Raw genomic sequence first — 18,659 nt, 5'->3', positions numbered from 1 at the left:
ATTGAAAAATAAAAGAAGAGACAGATTACTCCTCCTGAGGTCTAGGTGCTACCTAATCCATTTCTATCATTTGACTACTTTTATTTTTTAAGTTAGTTTTCTAAACACTTCTAGTTTTAATTCCTTAATATGAATATTTGAACTTTCCTTCCCACATTTTCCCCCCTGAAAGATAATTTCCAACCTCCAACCTTCACTGAGTCCCTACTATGTGCCAGACACCATCCTCAGGGTTAGGCACACAGAAATAAGTAAAACATAGCCTCTTCCCTCAAGAAGCTAGTTGTTTAGTGGAGCAGCTAGACAAATAAGCTGAGACGGCAATAAGATGCGGCTGGTGCCAGAGTAAGGAAATCAGTGGATGCTCTGCCAATGGCACTTTTTACCCCAGGAGCAGCTATCAGCTAATACTTAACACAAGTGTCTGGGTCTACATTTCTCTCCCTCTCCACAACATCTTACATGCCCAGGATGAACCCAAATGAAGCCCTACAGATCCCAATCCCAATTCATGTCAAGCTTCTATAAGCAAACAGCTTTTCTATCTGAATGTGCAAAACAAACACTAAGGACCATTTACTACACAAGTTCCTCAGACATATTTCAAAGACTAGAGTATAAAAAATACTCCTGATGTATTTCTACCTCTCCATGACGTGGTCAGAAAATTAATTCCATGAAGAAGGGGACTATGGAAGACATTGCAATTGACGAACCATCCTCCTCGCCTCCCCTTATAAACAGAATCTCAATTTTATTGGGGGCAGCAATGTGTACAGCTCATAATACTTGGTGAGATAATCATTTTCCCAGACTCCTTTGCTGTTGAGGACACCAGCATAGCACATTTCTGCCAACGAGATTTTTCTGGGAATCTGCTAGGAGGCTTCTGAGAGTTTTTGAATGTTTCTAAAAAGGACAAGAATAAGAAGAGATTCCTTTGCCACTTCTTTGTGATTTGAAAGCAGATGAGATGTTGGGAGCTATGGCAACCATGGGACAATGAGGCAACACAAATAAAGACAAAGCCAGCATCCTAAGAACACAGAGAAGAATGAAACCATGCCCTTGGTAACATTTTAGAGGGACTGGACTATGGACTGCCCGTCCTAAATTTCTGTTAGATAAACATTACTTGTCCCTGCGGTTTAAGCCACGTTTAAGTGCCTATTATGATACTTGCTGCTGAAAGCATTGCTAGTGGAGATCAGTGTGTGTCCTGTTCATCTCTCCAGCCTTAGTACCAAGACCAGTGGCTGACACGTAGTGAGCGGCCAAAGAACATTTGTTGAAAGAATAAAAAGATGAGTGGATTTTAGGTCAGATACAAAGCATCAGACCTAACTTGTGAGTGGTAAAGATATTTTATTTATTTTATACTGAATTTTTATTGAGTATAATTTCTCTGAAAACAAAATGTGCCATGCATATTTTTTTGCCTTATACTGCTTTTTTCTTGCTAACCAAACCCCAGATTTCTTGACCCTTGAACACAGTATCTAAGGGAGGATAGACCCCTCTCCAGTCCCAGAAAATCAATGTTGATTAGCCCATGCCAATCATGGTGGTCTCATACCGATTGCATGATGGGGTGTCTTATGCCTGGGCATGAGAGACAATTGTGGCCAATGGGGCTAATTCTGCTGGGTACTTTGAAGAAAGGTATTTTTCACTAAGAAAAGGTGGTAAGTGGAAGGAAATGATCCTCTTCTCAGGTCTTCATATGATGTCACGATCTCCATCAGCCGTCTTGCAAAACGAAGGATAAAGCTTGAGGACTAAGCCACCACACTGAGAATGGGAGCATGGAGAGATGGAAAGAACTTGCGTCCTTCATGACACGGTTTAGCCAGTCTAGGAACCAAACTATCCCCAGACTCCCGGCCATCTGATAAAGATACCATTGATAGAGAATCATTGAGAAAGGGGGATTTCACCCTTATTCAAATGGGACGTTAAAATTTTTAATAAGGAATATGCGTTAATGTATTACTTGTTTACAAGTTCATAATCAATAAAAAGAATTAATGGAAAATCTATTAAACAGTCATAGTTTTTGTTCTTTTGTCCACATCACCCAGCAACTGGTCCTGTTCTTGCTTAAAGTTTCCGAAGAACCAGACCAGTGATGCACAGCAAACAAGGAAAGTCCCTCCTGAGCTCTGACTCTCGATCTCTTCCGTGAACACTGTGCCCTCTGACTTCTCATCATGCGTTTCTTCATCTTGCTCAGGCTTTTCTGCAAGTTGTCACAGCACCGAAAATCTCTCTTCACTTCCAGGCAAACCATCGAATCTTTCGATCTTGTCATTAGCCGCTAGGCCTCCCTCCTGTGGTCGTGGCTGGTTGAGGAAGGACCTCTGTTGAATAACTGATTTATGTTATTTACTTTAATAGCATTCCTGAAAAGTATTGATAAAGGTACAGAGCTTCCTTAAAATGTTGGAAAGTTTAAGCAACAAAGCAACGTTAAGTTGTGACATTTATAAAACATGGCATTTATTGTTTGTTGATTTATTCATTCACATTTCACACGTTCTCCCTTGGTGCTAAAAACAAAGAGCTAAGCAGGCATAAGAAAGATCAAAAACCCTCACACGCTAGGCAGAGGCAAGGACCTGAACAAAACGGAAGCTAAAAGAAAAGAATGACAAATTAAGCTTTATGAAATGGAAGGAGGGAAGGAAGAAAGGAAAGAAGCCCTAGCTCATAGTGTCTTCTACGATTTAGATTTCCTCTCAAGTAAGATATTAGAGAATCACAGGTTAACCTTCTAAACGCAATAATTTTCAAATAACTTAGAAGTGGTATGGTTTTGTTTATTCTAAGATGTGCTGTCATTAACTTAAAAATACGCCTTTGAAGACAAAAGCCATAAGGATGCTGTGATTTTTTTCCTACAGTAAACCATTTTTCCTATTTATTTTCATTGACCCTATTGAAAACCTTGTTTTTTATTACCTTGTTTAAAATTTAAACCCTCAATAGGATAGCAAAGCATATTTTAATGAAGTTGAAACCTGTTGCAACTCTGAACAAGTCGAAGACCGAAAACAAGACTTTAACCTGTCAGCCAGGCAATTTTCTAAACCTGTCGCTAAACTCTGTGAATCCAGCGATCCCAAAGGTCAGCAGAAGCGAAGGCATTGCACAAGTTGATACCAGTACCACGTCCTCCGCCAAGAGCGCTTGGTGAAATAAAGGGTTCCATTGTTTCAATCGATCGACCTAGTGACTTAGTCAGGCCTTCGTTATACTCATTTAGTCGAAGAGACAGAATAGAGTCAAATAACTGTTTTAAGGTAGAAGCACTTCAAAGTAGTGCTTAAGGGCTCCGAAGTTTGATAGATCTGGGTTTGAATCCTAGCTCGATCAGCTGTGAGATTTTATTAAGTCCATTTAACTTCTCTATAACTCAACTTCTCCATTTGTGAGATGGGGATAGTAACAGCTCAAATGCAGCAGACTGCTAGCTGTCTCTCAGGACCCACTCTCCTCTTCTTCCTCAGCAGCAGAATCTTAATTTTTAGCTAGGCACACAAATGACTGCAAAAGAATCTCTTTTATAACTAGGCGTGGTCATCTAAGTTCTGGACATATGTGGAAATGGTACGTGCTGCTTCTGGGAAGTGTCTTTAAAGAAAGGGGTGTGGCCTCCCCACTCTTCCTTCTTCCTACAGCTGGAATATGGACATGATGGCAGGAGCTCTAACAGCCTTCTGTGTTCATCAGGTAACCTTGGGAATGAAAGCTACATAAGCCGGAAGTACAAGACAGAAAGAGCTTGAGTCCGTGCCACCATGCCATACCAGTCCTGGACTGACTACTTCTGGACTTCCTCAACAGGAAAGAAAAATAAACCACTTGCCTTAAGCCATTGTTTTGGGGGTATTTAGTTCTTCTCTCTCTGTCAACACTAATCTTAATTGATAATACACCACAAAGAAAGGTTTTGAGAATTAAATGAGACCATGTGCCAGCTACATAGCAAGTGAACAACAAATGCTGCCTACTATTATTATTATTCAGAGATAATACTAGGGGCTGCCAGTCCTGGTGGTCTAATGGTTAAGATTTGGCGCTCTCACCACTCCGGCCTGGCCCCGTTTTCTGGTCAGGGACCCACACTACCCATCTGTCGGTTCTCATACTGTGGTGACTGTGTGTTGCTGTGATGCTGAAAGCTGTGACACCGGGATTTCAAACATCAGCAGGGTCACCCATGGTGGACAGGTTTCAGCAGAGCTTCCAGACTAAGACAGACCAGAAAGAAGGACCTAGCCACCCACTTCCGAAAAATTGCTCATGAAAACCCTATAAATAGCAGTGGAGCATTGGCTGGTACGTCGCTGGAAAGGGAGAGGATGGAGCAAAAAGCCCAGGCAGGGTTCCACTCCGCTGGACACAGGGGCGCTAGGGGTCAGAATCCACTCCACGGCACTAACAACAACATTACAGGCCAAATATTCAGAAGAACAAAATACATCTAGCAAAGCTTACCTTTTAGACCAGTGGCATTAAGGAATTATAAAGACATCTATCAAAGGATAAACTCTCTCCTGGGAAGCAACTTGCGATGTTATTAGAATAAATTACCTGCAATAAAGAAAAGAGGTCAAACAGACCTGCAATAACTCCTAATCCCCATGGTAACCACATATTTTCTTACATCAAGTGTTACCCAATGTTCTTGGTCTGAAGGACCCTGAATTTTAATGAGAAATTTAAAGTGGAAACTAAAAGCATGTCCATGTAGTACCCCGGAAAGCAGACCCTTCAATGGTGATGGATGTGCTGCCCGATAACCTCAAATAGCAACAGGAGCACTATGCAAAGAAGCAGCAATTTTGGAAACAGAAATAAACTCCAAAAGCTCAAAAGAAGGACCATTACTGGAAAAAATATAGATACATTATAATAAATTAAAAATAATAAATATATATATATGTTTCTGCATCAGAAATTGTCAAGAATCATTTGAAATTACATAAGGTGTATCATAGATATTGACGGAAAATTTGAAAATTCAGGGGCAGCCTCGCTCTATGCTAATCATAGACTAGGTCCAAAATATCATCGTAAAAGCTTTCTATTAATGCAACCCAGTAGTCTTTCAAAGATTCTGTTGACACGATGTTCATCTCTTTTCCATTACTCTTCTGCTGCCAGAACACATCTTAGATCGCTATTTTGCTTTCTCTAATAATTATAATACCAATTCTGTTGGTTTTACTTACTTTTCTAGTTACCTGTACCTAAACTCACAGCCTAGGTATCTTCAGACCCTGGCAGAAAAGGCAGGAATACATTTTATAATTGCTAAGTATAAAATTAGCATTTTAGGCATCCCCATGGCAAAGAAAGAACTAGCGATGGAGTCCACCAGTGGTAGAGGACAATGGCCATACTCCACCTCACCAGGATTCATACGTTTTTGGGATTGAGGCAAGAAAAAAAGGGAGATGTAGGTACTAGAATCAAAATTTTACAAGTAAACAAATGTAACACTCAGAGGTGTTAACTTGACAAAGGTCACACAGCTTGTAGGCAGCCCAACCAGGATTCGATTCTAGATCGCTCCAACTCTATAGCTAGGGCTCCTTCCAGCGAGCCATTCAGCCTCCACCATGTGCTAACAACAGAGAGCATGAAAGCAGGGCTTTGCCCTTAATGCTTGCAATAGTAATGCAATAATCATGAATGTGCCTGGGAAGTTGCAGAAAAGATAAAAATGGGACTCAACATTGAGAAATACTTATTAAGAGATTTCAGATGAAGGAAAAGGTACTCTTGTGGACTGATATATTTTGGGACTCAGTATCTTTCAGATTTTAGAAAGAAAATAGAAGGAAATACATGTGCCATATATTATGACACACTTCCAGCAGGATCTGGAGAGAACCCCGTTATCAAACCCATTCATATTTCTGTAGTGAAGTGTATGAATATTCACACCAAGAGGGATAAATAAAGACTATAAAAGTCATACGTCAGTTCAGCAGTTTTCATTGCTAAATGAGTTCAAGTCAGGTCAGGTTTTGAGTTTCTAAACTACTTCCTCTTTTCATAGCTTTTTGGATTTCGTAATTGCAGGTAAGGGACATGGACCTGGACTATATCCTGTCTCACCAGGTGGGGGAAATGCTAATGCTAGACTGACTGACTGATTTACCAGAACTGACTTTCCACTAACAGAGTGAAGACACCATATATGCCAACTCTGTCCCATATACTTGGCACAAGCTTGTTTCCTGCTTTGTGACTCAGTTACAGTGCAATATGTGACTCAATTGAATAAAAAAGTAGGCCATGGAAATGAAATACAGGTCAGTCTACTAAAATCCAGGTAAGCTATTAAGCAATTCATGCGTGACTGTTCTAATTTAATGCTAAAACTACAGTTGACTTCCAAATTTTATACTTTACTTGCAAATAAACAATTGAGAAAATTAGGAGGTACTACACATAGATTATTAGTCCTTGAAATTCAGTCATCAATGTACCATTAAGGTCCATCTTGTTCGCATCAAAGACATTTGTTACCATACCTTACTTTGACAAATGGATTTGAAATAAACATTCAATACATTAAAATTCAGCAGACAATCACTTTGACCCTGTGACTGCATAAACCCATGGAGTGATTCAATGTGTCATCGTCTGTCATCTGTTGAAGAGCCTCTATCTCTGGATTTTGAAACTACAGATAAATTTGCAAGTAAGCATACAGTTATCAAACAAAAATCAACCACCGGATCCCTTACGTCATTAGGCTTTAGTATTACATTGATATTTTTCTTTCCTCTTCTGTGTCCATCTCTTCTTATCTTCAGTCATCCTTGATTCTACAGCTGGGAATATCTTCCCATTAGATGTTCATGTGATTCTTATTTTTAAATGTTGAAGTTTGTTGCCCTTGGTCTTCAAGGGATTCATCAATTAATAAATCTAAACACTAAAAAAAATAGTAAAACTAAAAATGAAACTAGACATCTGAAAAAAATTTTGACATGACTGTTTCCCTTAATGAACTTGAGACTTGTGTTTACGGTATCACTGTCAATGCGACAATGGTTATCCTTCTTCTGAGTTCTCGCCTTGTAAACAAGTGGTAGAGTGACCACTTAATTAGACCATGTGCTGTAGGGAATGTGCACAGTTTTAAAACTGAGCAAGCAAAGACAAAACCAGCAAGTAATTTTTCAATTATTGCACAGAACGTAATGTCTGGCTTATCATAGCCTAACATAAAATACATGAACATTATTATTTTATCAGCTCTCAATTCAGGTTTTTTTTCCCCAATCTCATTCTTTCAGAAGCACATGTAGCATCAGAAAGAGGCAGCCATCCTTCTGGGTAGAAATGCACAAAAATAGCTAATTACATCAAAAACAGAAAACACACAAAACACCTGTAAAAAGGGTAGATGACAGGTGGCTAAATGCCATAACTGTTTCACAAGTGTGACCATTAACCACCAAAATTATTTTGTTCTTAAACAAACATAGTTTGGAAACAAATAGCATGTATGTTAGAAACTGCCCCTTGACTGCAGGAATTGCAGAATAATCAGATGTGCCTTCCCTTCACCGCCTCCCCTGCAGTAACTCGTGAATGGTTCAGATCCTGCTCATCTGCTTTGTGGCCCCACCAGGCCCTTGTTGCCTATTCCACTATCTGTATGCAAAATGGGTTTCAAAGAACCTTCAAGCTAGTTTTCAGCTAAGAGGTAACTAAAATTTACCTGCATGGGTATTTTATGGAGCATCCAGAGACAAACTGTTAGACCAATGGGAATCTTACAATAAAATTTACTGATCCAATTTTCTGATTATTTACATGAAATCATTGATGGCCAAAGAGTACTGATTTGTCCAAGGGCACACACTCTTTTTGTGGCAGAGCCCAGACAGAACCCAGGCCATCCAGCTCACTCTCCCGTGCTCTTTCCCCACGGGCTCCCTCCAGTTGTGTTTCACGTATGGGATCACATCACTGGGGTAGAAGCTTTTGGTAAACAGGCGCAAAGTCCTTTGTCTTCCAGTGGGCTCCTCAATTTCCTCATCACCATCCTACATTTATGATTTTGTAGGATTTTACATCATATTTTCTCCAGAGCATTTCAGGAGCTATACTGCAAATTTAAACTATTGTTTCTCCTATTTATTTGCAGTTAACTGAACAATTTTTATAGTTATGAGGATAAGAAGTCCAGAAACCCTATCCATGGTGTAAGTGGGATCACCACCTATCTGCTGAAAAGGTTCTGGTGGGAGAAAGAGATGATAATGAACAAATCAGTAGCCTGTGGAGTCGATAGCTCTCACCAGGAGACTCCGGCTACAACGCAGATGAGGCTGGCTGTGGGGTCAAACGCCAGAGCTCTGGGCACTGTCACCAAGACCATCTCCAGGACGAGCTTCAGGTACGCAAAAGGGGCAATAGGAAGTGCTTTCTCTTTGGGGTAGAAAAGGACTATAAGTTGAGTATTCCCCAAAATTATATTATTTGTATTAGTTAAAAGAACACAATAGTAATATAGTGTGAAATAGCATAATGGTCAGAAAACAAACATTTGCTTCTACGTTTACTCAGAGTTGCTACTCCTTGGACAGTGAGGGCGACACCGCAATACCGCTACAGCGGAAGATCCAGGGCAATGGATTCGCGTCAATGCCCATGGAAGCGGGTTCAGACACAGAGGGAGTCATATGACTCCTTTAGAAGACAGAATCGGCTTTAAGAATTATCAGGAAACAACCACAAAGGAAGGGTCCAGGATATTTACTTTATTTCACTGTTTATTACGTGCTTTCTCAGGTGTTGTACGCAATATGATGTTTATAAATGAAATCTCACTTAGACCCCTATGTTCATTGCAGCATTATACACAATAGCCAAGGCATGGAAACAACCTAGCTGCCCATCAGGGATGAATGGATAAAGAAGATGTGGTATTTATACACGATGAACTGCTACTCAGCCATAAGAAATGATGAAATCCGGCCATTTGTGACAACATGGATGGACCTTGAGGGTATTATGCTGAGTGAAATAAGTCAGAGGGAGAAAGTCAGATACCATATGATCTCAATCATAAGTAGAAGATAAAAACGACAAAAAAAAAAACACATAGCATTGGAGATTGGATTGGTGGTCACCGTAGGGGGAGGGGGGAGGGCAAAAGGGGTGATTAGGCTCACACGGGAGGGGAGGGACTATAATCAGTTTTCGGGTGGTGAACATGATGTAATCTACACAGAATTCGAAATAGGATGTATATCCGAAAATAATAAAAAATAAATAAATAAAATAAAATAAAATTCGTGATTAGCAAAGTAAAAAAAAATAAATTAAATAAATGAAATCTCATGTCAATCTGCAATAAGGCCCCTCAGAACAGGGCCAAGACATCCTACCTGCTAGAGAGTTCTGTCTCAAGTTTTAGTGACCATCTGCTCCTAGCAGAATCATGCTTTGTCATCATTCTCAAGTTTCCAAGCCATGATTATAAAAATAGTAGAAATAAATTCGATATAAAAAAGATAGAATTTTACCTATAGGCTTTTAATTTGGTTTATAAAGTACACAGAGGCCTAGGAGACATATTAACAATGGACATTCATATAAAAAATTATTCATATTCAAACCCGTACCTTCTCAAAACTGTGACAGCAGATGCATTTCCTCTAGAAGGACATCACCTTCGGCCTTTGTTTCACCTTGAGTTAATCAATGAGGAACTTTAAGGTATTATATGCAAAAGTATTTTGAAAAATATAACAGGTATAATCTTAATTATCTGTATTTATCTACATCCAACTTGCCTCAAGAAGAAAAGATGTGAGACAACTCCTAACTTTAAAAATATAAAAACAAAATGATTACATCAGAAGCCTTGGAAGAGATTGCAGCAAATGACTCTGAGCTTCCTGGCAGCCAAAGCAAAAGAGAAATTTAAGGTGATGTTTTCTTTCTTTCCTTTGGTCTGATAAGAGAAACTCTATAAGTTTACACGAAAAGACAGGTTTTCCTTTTCCTGGTATTATCTCATAGGGGGAATTACATATGAATGCCAAAATAACAGACCCTGAATACTACAACGAAGAAAACTGTCATTTGTGGTTGGTGCAGATGCTCCAGAGGGTTCTTCAAATTAGAATTTCTTAAGGTGGAAAAAGATAAGAAAGCAAAATTAATTCACGAGCGTAATTGTTTGCCTCAGAGAACTAAATTATTGGAATTGAGCATTTCACCACCTCCTGTTCTAACTTGACTCAAGGATTTTGCTTGGAAAAACTAGAGCAGCATCTTTTTTTTTCTTAAAGATGGGCACCTGAGCTAGCATCTGTTGCCAATCTTCCTTCCCTCCCCTATCTTCTTCTTCCCAAAGCTCCCCGACACACAGTTGCATATTCTAGTTGTAGGTCCTTCTGGTTGTGCTGTGTGGGACGCCGCCTCAGCATGGCCTGATGAGTAGTGCCATGTCCGCGCCCAGGATTCCAACTGGCGAAACCCTGGGCTGCCGAAGCCGAGGCACCAACTTAACCACTCGGCCAGGGTCAGCCCATATAGCAGCATTTCTGACAATGTGACATGAAGATCCCCTGCATCAGATACTTTGAGGCTCCTTTTCAAAAGTGGAGATACCTGGACCACACTCTACACTATTGAGTCAGAATTTCAGGTGTGGATCTCCGGAATCTGGACTGTAAATAAGTTATCCCTGTGAATTGTGTACATGTGGTGCTGGGTATTAATGATCTCTCAGGATCAAACTCATCCTGCTCTATTTAACCTTGTGATGCTGAAGCTGGATCTCTGTAACCCCATTTCTTCTTCGCCATAGGCTCGCTGCTAGGTTCTGCCCACGGTGGGGCCCTAAGGGGAGACAGGAAACCAGGAGTGGGGAGACAGACCCCGCTGCTTCCAGTCTGCTTGCTGATCCTGTCAGGGTCCCCCAGCTGTCTCTCTTCACCTTAGCAGTTCTAACTCTCTGGTGGCAGTTGGTTCCAGTTTCCACTTTGTTTGCATCTCCCAGAAGCAGCCCCATGGCACTCCGGGGGCACCGGCATCTCTGACTGCTGGGATCCAAGTTCCCTGGGCTCTCCGTGGACTTCCTGAGGCACCGGCACCATCCAGGCAGCTGCCTCCCCTCTGGGGCCTGGATTCCTCCTCCAGGCTTCTGGCTGCCAACCACCCCAGCCTTCTCTCCTGGCCCCGCTGGCCCAGTGTGGGTAATTGCTTCCTGCAGTTGCTCTCTGGGTTAGGTGTGTTCTCTTTGCCCTTTCAGTCCTCCAATCCCTGTATCACCAATTCCCTGTATTAATTCTCTCTTACAATCATTGGTGTGCTTCTTTTTTCCTGACTAGGACTCGGACACACACAAATGTTAGAGTTTGAGTTCTAGTGCCTTGGTGTGTGAAGGAGATAAGTATCCCTTAGCCAAGGGATCTCTCAATTACCAATTGTTGAAGTCCTTAAAAGACTGGTACTGAGAGCTTCGACAATGATATTTTATTGCCTTAAGAAATTTCCAGAAGCTTTGGGTTACAGACAAGCACATGACAAAGCTGAAATTCTGGTATTGAAAATTAAAACTTCTTACGTAATCTTTCCCACATTCAGAGCTAACCGAGCTCTACGTGGCGGTGGCCCACTCACGAGCCTGCCAGCAGAACAGAAATTGTTCTCAGGAAAGATCTGTATTCTTCATAAGGACTTCCACAGAAAGCATTACTCACATTCTCTGCAAGGCAAAGACCAAACCTTGGCCTTATATTTAAAGCCATCCATGATGCTGCAGCTACACAACTCAAACTCTCTTCCACCATCCTCGTTAGGGTGTCGCTTCCGCCCCAACTGGTTGCTGTTGCTGCCACGCCTTCTACTGTGTGTGGATTCCCGCCTCCTGACCTTGGCTTACATGGTTTTCTCTGCCTAGGAGTCCTCACTGAATCTACAGATGCGTAAAGCAGTACACATCATGGGAACTCAACACGTGTTGAAACTGGCTCCCATTACCCTCCTTCTATGTTAAGCCTTCTTTAAGATTTTTCTGTTTTGAACTGCCCATAGTAGTTACTTTATGTACACATTTTGTACACAGCAAATGTTATCTTGCGAATTGCTTGTATATATGTCCAATCTTCCTTCCTAGAATATAAATTCTTTATGAACAAGCCATATATCATATATCCTTATATCCCCACAGTGCCTCACAGACCTTGCATAGAATAGTGACCAATAAATGTTTGTTGAGTGAATAAATAACCTATGAATGGTTATCTACTTTTTTGAGTCATTCCTTTCTCCTCAACTATATTATAGATACCTCCAATTCTTTTGCAAATTCAGAAGACATCAAAAGTATCCAATATGCATTATACTATGTCCACAGTGTTATAAGTTCTTCATTTGTCTAGATCTGCATAATATGTTCCATACATTAACTATTTAAATTTTGGTGCCAATTCTTTGGAACCATTTTCCATTGTAACCAAGGAAACTCAGGCTCCCGGAACTTAAGTGACCTTGTCCAAGGTCACATAGTAAGACAGTGATATTCCTGGAATCTGACAAGGGCTCTTTTCACAGACAGGGCAGGATCTCTCGGAAAGCCAGTGCTCAGACAGTGATGATGACCATGACGAGCTCACCTGACAGGCAGATTGCTCGTCTTCCCCTGCAGAGACTCGCCGACACCAGGAGCAACCTGGAAGGAGTGACTCACAGTTCCCAGCAGCAGTGCCAGTTCATGTGCTGGGCTTCTGATCACAAGTCGAATGAGCAGGCCAGGGAGTCGGATTTCTGCTGGATTTAGAAAAGCATCTCTGAGTGCATGACAGGAGCCCAATGGGTTGGTGACACTACTGCGGCTCTTGGAGGATCCCCACCCAGCCACCTGCCCCAGCCAGGAGCATGGCTTTGGGAGGAAGAAGGCAGGCAGCAGAGAGGTAAGTGCAGCTTCCCCAGCTCCCCATCTTCAAACTAGCGTGGTCACTGGGTGACCCGGTCCTGTACATTGGTCATAAAGTCTAGGGAGCCACTGAAAGTCTTACTGGCCCACAAAATTTCAAATACACTAGCAACATAGAGGGCCATTGTGCAGATAGTTTGAGCACACTGAAAATATGTTCCACTCCTGTTGAGCTCTCTGAAAAACAGGATTAATACAAACCTTTGATGGCACTCTCCAAAGAGGTCTTGTAGAGAAGAATATATTTTATAAAAATATTTGTTAACTTTACAGAGCTTGCAGATAATGTCAAGAGGTACCCAGGTCCTCTGGAGTGTCCAAAATACGTAATTAACATCTAATTTTCCTCTCTATAAGATTTGATACATACGATGGCCTTATTACAAGACAAACACCAGGTCAGAGCAAAGATCAAACCTGGTAAGGCTGAATTCCCTCCATCCGTTCAAGTAGATAACGTCTCTCAAACTTTGAGTCAAAAGAATCACCCCCATTGTCCCACTTCCTCCCCCGTGCCCCCTTCTTGGCCCCCTCTGGCCTCCCCTGCCCTTTGCCTAAGCTCCTGGTCTTCCCTTTCCACCTCTTTCCCTTCTCGTTCTCCCTCCTTTCTTTCTTTCTGAGGAGTAGGGGCTTACTTCCTCTAAAGCCTGCTCTGAGGAGTCAACCCTGTTTGCATAAAATAAAAGTTAGAAAACTGAAAGTTTCATGAACCTAGGGCCGAGGGGAGAGTCATGAATTTTACTGCACAGTCCATCGTCCGTAAGTTCACGCTATCGGCAGAGAACTTGGCACAGTTTTTCTGAGTAATCCCTTATCCACCCACGTCTTATGTTGGTAAACTATGTACTCAAGAGGAGTTGGCAGGAACTGTCAGAGGACTAAAAATTATAAATTAAATGTAAAAATCCGTCTGCAGTTACAGGTAAGTATTTTCACCATTAGAGAAATGTGCTATTTTGCCATTATAAATGATTCTGTAATTTGGCTTTTCACCATTATTTAGAGGTCTTTATAGGATTATGAGCAATGTTTCATTTTCTGACAAAAAGAAAATTAGCATCATGAAGATGAACTGTTGCTGGAGTTAGGGCAAGGATAATAGCAGTTTAGGTTCCTGAACATGAGCAGATAGAAAATCAATCCAAACAAACCAGCAGAAGGAAGACAAATTGGAGCCACGCAAGATGATGTAACGATGAAACGCATTCATGAAAACAGCCATGAGGTTAATTTACTTAACACTCTCTTTCATCCACGGGAGTCAGCAGATTATCCCGAGGTGAAGGAAAGGGATAGGTGTAACCTTGTAAGAGGAGAGCTGTGGGACTCAGCTTCAAACAAAGCCAGCCCGAGAAAAAGGCACAAAGGCGGAATATTGCACTTATTTGGTGTTACCGGAAGGCAGCCAGGAAAGGTTTGCCCTGTGTTTTATTCCAAAGCCTATAGTTTAAATGGGTGGTTCATGGGGCTGGTCTGGTGGTGCAACAGCCTGGGGTTTGCCGGTTCAGATCCCAGGTGCAGACCTGTGCACCACTTGTCAAGCCATGCTGTGGCAGGCATCTCACATATAAAGTAGACAAAGATGGGCATGGATGTTAGCTCAGGGCCAGTCTTCCTCAGCAAAAAGAGGAGGATTGGCAGCAGATGTTAGCTCAGAGCTAATCTTCCTCAAAAAATTAATTAATTAATTAATTAATGGGTGGTCCAAGAAGATGCTCCCAGTTGCCTTGAAGACTCAGGCACCCAGACACAAATGACTGCCTCATATAGCCACACATGCTGTGCACTGCACAACTCCAGGGGGCGCCATTCACATGGACTATTATGTGAAAAGAGACCCCTGAATTTGTGAGATGTGGAGGCCCTGCAGAGTAAATCCCTGGGGTCACATAGAACAAGAGAAGAAAGCAGGATCTAAAATTGAATATAAAGCACAGTGGTGATTTTTTTTTTAATAAAACATAGATACACAAAAATGACCAGCAGGAACTACACCAAAGTAATAAAATTTCTAGAAGTACACATGCGTTCACTTTTTCTTATTCCTAGTTTTCTGTATTTTCAAATGGAATAAATTAGCAGCTTTTTAATAAATTTACATTTAATAAATTAGTAGCTGAAAACATCCAAATTCATACTATTTATAGCTTCAGTGTTGTAAAGTGTCAAGGATGTAATGATTAGAATGCTTTCTATACACACGGAAAATCCTCAGAAAAATTGGGCACTATTTTTCTTTTTTTTCCTTGAGTTACTTTTTTTTTACTGAAGTCATATTGGTTTATAACATTCTATAAATTTCAGGTGCACATCATTATATTTCAATTTCTGTGTAGATTACATCATGTTCACACCCAGAGACTCATTACCATCCATCATGGTACACATGTGGGTTCTACATGTGTTTACATGTTAAACTAGATTGCATTTTAAACTATTCAGTAAAATATAAGGATTCGTTTTGCTCTTGAAAGCCCTGACTTTATTGTAAATGCTAGTGAGCGTGTATACCACACTTCTGAAGGTAGACCAGGGTTCAAGTACCACTCCCTCAGGTCTGAGGTTCTCTAAGCGCTGCCCACCTCGTGGGTTGGCTTTCATCTAGAGCTCATACCTACCAGCAGGAACTGGACCCATGTGACTCCTGGTTTACAGCCAATGGAGAGCGGGACTGTCTGCCCCTAAACCTATCACAGGCAGGAGGAGGGGACTGGTTTAGATTAACCAGGACTTACCCTGGACCAGGGATCGCTCCATCACTGCTACATACCTTGGAATGGCCGGAATCAAGGGCAAATACAGGCTTTGTGGAGCCTGGAGCTTCTTCAGTCTGGGGGTTCTCTTTAAGTAAAACAATAAAAAAAGACGAATTCATTATGAAAATAAATAGTTATCTAGAATGGGGGGAAAAACCCAAATTAGAAATTTTAAAAAGATGCAAAATGCCATAAACATCACAAAATCCAGAAAAGAGAACATAATAGTTTTACTAATTAACTTCCTGTCACATCCCTTTTATACTTTTTTTTACCTTTTTTTGTCCAAATTCTCTTTGATTGCCTCTTCATGTGATAATTGTGTAACAGTTGATAAAGAAAAAAATAGTAATACTATTGTCTTTCCTCTAGCATACACAATTTGAAACTCTTTTTATTATTGATAATTTCAAAAATTTCTTTTCGCTTCACAATTTGTTATCAGCAATGTCATATAAATTTGCAGGAATGTTATCAAATTTAGGTAAAACCCTATCAAGTTAATTTTTTCACATATGGCTACCAAATTCCCACAGTCTAGCTTCTGGATCCATCCCTCTCAAATGTTGAATGTCCTCTACTACCTACACACTTTCAGCACAAGGCACGACATGACCTCCTCATGGCTCCATCCATCCTGTGTATGGGTTAGCACAGCACAACATGCGATAGGACTATTTCTGGAAGCCCTTTCTACACCAAGGCAGCTAACTGTACATGGGAGTAATTGCAAACCAGGTAAATATATGCCATTAAACCCAAATAAAAATATTCCAGGGGGCCAGCCCTGTGGCATAGTGGTTAAGTTCGCTAGCTCTGCCTTGGTGACCCAGGTTCGCGGGTTCAGATCCAGGGCGCAGACCTACCCACTGCTCATCAAGCCATGCTGTGGTAGGCATCCCACATATAAAATAGAGGAAGATGGGCACAGACATTAGCTCAGAGCCAATCTTCCTCACCAAAAAAATATACATATATATTCCCTATTCACCAGCTCCTTAACTGGATCTCAAAAATGCTCCATGTCACTGCATATCATGCAACTGAAGGGCAAGTGTCATGGAGGGGAAGTTAGAGAGTGAAACAAAAACCAGTCCTAACTGATGAGAGTTGCAATATTCCATTACTACAAATTTTACAAAAACACATGACCAGGTTAAATCAGTATCCAGGTCCCATAAAATTGCATTCTATTTGGGAACAAGCTATCAAAAAATACTGTCTGGAAAAAAAGCAAGATAGTGCACAATAGATTTTTTTGTTATTATGACTGAATTATATCTACTTATTAGTTAATGGGTTAATAATTAGATAACATATTACACTCCTGATGCAAGTCTATATCCAATGGCGTGAGAAAGGAGGAGGTAAACACAGAACTGTATCAGCAGAGTCTGCCATTGAAGAGCTACTGATCTGAGAGGGGCATCAGAATCTATAGGCAATCATTTTCTGCTTTAAAATAATTGATAGATTAAAAGAAAACAAATATATCTTGGCATTAATAACAGCTTCATTTCATATTATACATATTAATTAGGAAAAAAGAAAGGCTAGAATAAACCTATTCAAAAAATAGCTTGGTTGGAGAATCATACCGATGCGGTACAAAGAACAGTGCCTACCGACCGACAGCATCCGTTGTTTCATCTTGGATACAGAGCTGTTTAACATTTTCATCAGTTGTGTGGTTGATGGACTAGAGCGCGTGATGATTAAATTTACAGATAATAGCAAATTGGAATAAGTGGTTATTACTTTGGAGGACAGGATTAGAATTAAATGACCTTGCAAAGCTGGAAAAGCAGTCATATAAATAGACTGATGAGCAATTGCGTTGAGAAATGTGTGCAGAAGTACACTGAGGAATTTTCTTTTTAACTACACAAACAAAATATAGCAAATTCTTGAACAAACATTTTTTAAATGTAGAAATCACCATCCATCAGAAATTCTATACACATCAGTAAGGACAGCAATTACATTTTTAAAAATGCTTCATTTTGGAGGTGGTTTAACAACAGTGTAATTGAAAGGAAATAGAAAATAATATATTTTCCCACTACATCTGGTAGCGTGAAATCTCTCCTGGGTGGAGGTTTACTGTAGTTCAGGAGAAAATGGTTTTCTGAGGGCATTTGACTACACAGCTTCTGCATCTGATAGATTTCTTCACTGAGTGGAAGGAATGTCAGAGCCGTGACACAGGGGACCTAAAATTGGGGTCTCTTTAAGTCAGTTCAACCAGTACTTATAAGACATTTACACGTAACATTGCACTAAGTACTACAGGCAACAAGATACACAGGGCATGTGTCTGTGGGCAAAGGAGGATTTAGAAGGATTGAAAACACAGCAATAAAATGCATTTTCTTCCTTAATTGAATAGTAAATAAATTCTACTTATTTCAAAACTAAAATTAGTGGCATTTGTCACTTATATGTGTCATTTCTCCAAGGTAATATTCTGAGATAAATTGAATGTTAATACAAATAAATATAGAAATATTTGAAAAAATAAGTGTGATGCCCAGAGCAACATCACAAACACACTGAGGGTAGGTTTGGCGAGTTAGTTACTAGGACTGTGCCCCATGCATATCAAAGGACCATGACTGCCTTCCAGAACATTATCGCTAGTTAAAAATCAGTGCATATGTTTATTCTGGGCACGGGTCATTTTATTACTCTGCTTTGCTGGTATATGAAAGCCAGTCGCAAAGGTTTAAGGATGTCTCAATAACTTCGCTGAGAGAGTGAAATATATAAAAAGATAGGATTAAAACAGTGGAATTAGGAAACATCTGAACCCAGGAACCCCATGGAAAACAAATCATCATTTATATTTTATGCACGTGATTTCATCCAATTTTAAAGATAACCTATGAATGATTTACAGTGTTTCCCCACTCTAACATACG

General features: G+C 40.5%; 1 long non-coding RNA gene across 4 annotated transcripts in view; it reads right to left on the bottom strand.

Annotated features, from left to right (window-relative positions):
- Positions 1-1,347: 1,347 nt before the first annotated feature.
- The window catches only part of LOC139045810 (uncharacterized), a 63,028-nt gene continuing 45,716 nt past the window's right edge, over positions 1,348-18,659 (bottom strand). For 2 of the 4 annotated variants that reach the window (XR_011504913.1, XR_011504912.1), the window contains exons 2-5: positions 15,753-15,823; positions 12,663-12,816; positions 4,501-4,596; positions 1,348-2,360 (exon numbers count right to left, since the gene is read on the bottom strand). This is a non-coding gene — a long non-coding RNA (uncharacterized lncRNA). Of the gene's footprint in view, positions 2,372-4,500; positions 4,597-9,659; positions 9,726-12,662; positions 12,817-15,752; positions 15,824-18,659 lie in introns of all 4 variants that reach the window. The other 2 variants (XR_011504914.1, XR_011504915.1) reach the window with 2 other exon arrangements.

Source organism: Equus asinus, chromosome 8 (assembly GCF_041296235.1).
Source record: "Equus asinus isolate D_3611 breed Donkey chromosome 8, EquAss-T2T_v2, whole genome shotgun sequence".
In the NCBI taxonomy this organism is placed as follows: Eukaryota; Metazoa; Chordata; class Mammalia; order Perissodactyla; family Equidae; genus Equus; species Equus asinus.
The sequence above is the reverse complement of the archived record's forward strand: the minus strand, read 5'-3'. Positions and strand labels throughout refer to the sequence as shown.